Here is a 550-nt window from a genome sequence, read left to right as displayed (position 1 = left end):
TCTACCACGCCCTAGAGAGAGAGAGAGAGAGAGAGAGAGAGAGAGAGAGAGAGAGAGAGAGAGAGAGAGAGAGAGAGAGAGAGAGAGAGAGAGAGAGAGAGAGAGAGAGAGAGATTATGAAGTGAAAGGGGAAAAACGATAATTGAAAGAACGGAAGAAAGGAATAAGAAAAATAAACGATAAAATAATAAGTAAACAAAGAAAAAATAATGAAAATGGAGAACATAAAATAGAATAAAGAGTAATAATGAAAGAAAATGAGTAAATGTAAGAATAAAAATAACGAAAAGGGAATGAGAAATCAAGATAAAAAACGGAAACAAGAAGAGAAAGAATAAGATGAAACAAATAAAGAAAATGAAGGAAAATAAAAATAATAGATAAAAGAGAACAAGTAATACAATGATAACTCTCTCTCTCTCTCTCTCTCTCTCTCTCTCTCTCTCTCTCTCTCTCTCTCTCTCTCTCTCTCTCTCTCTTACTTTCTTGTCTCCTTTAAATTATTCTTTTCTCTCTTGACATTTAATTTCTCCTCTCCTCCTCCTCTTTC

The sequence above is a fragment of the Scylla paramamosain genome, chromosome 37 (genome assembly GCF_035594125.1).
Source record: "Scylla paramamosain isolate STU-SP2022 chromosome 37, ASM3559412v1, whole genome shotgun sequence".
In the NCBI taxonomy this organism is placed as follows: Eukaryota; Metazoa; Arthropoda; class Malacostraca; order Decapoda; family Portunidae; genus Scylla; species Scylla paramamosain.
The sequence above is the reverse complement of the archived record's forward strand: the minus strand, read 5'-3'. Positions refer to the sequence as shown.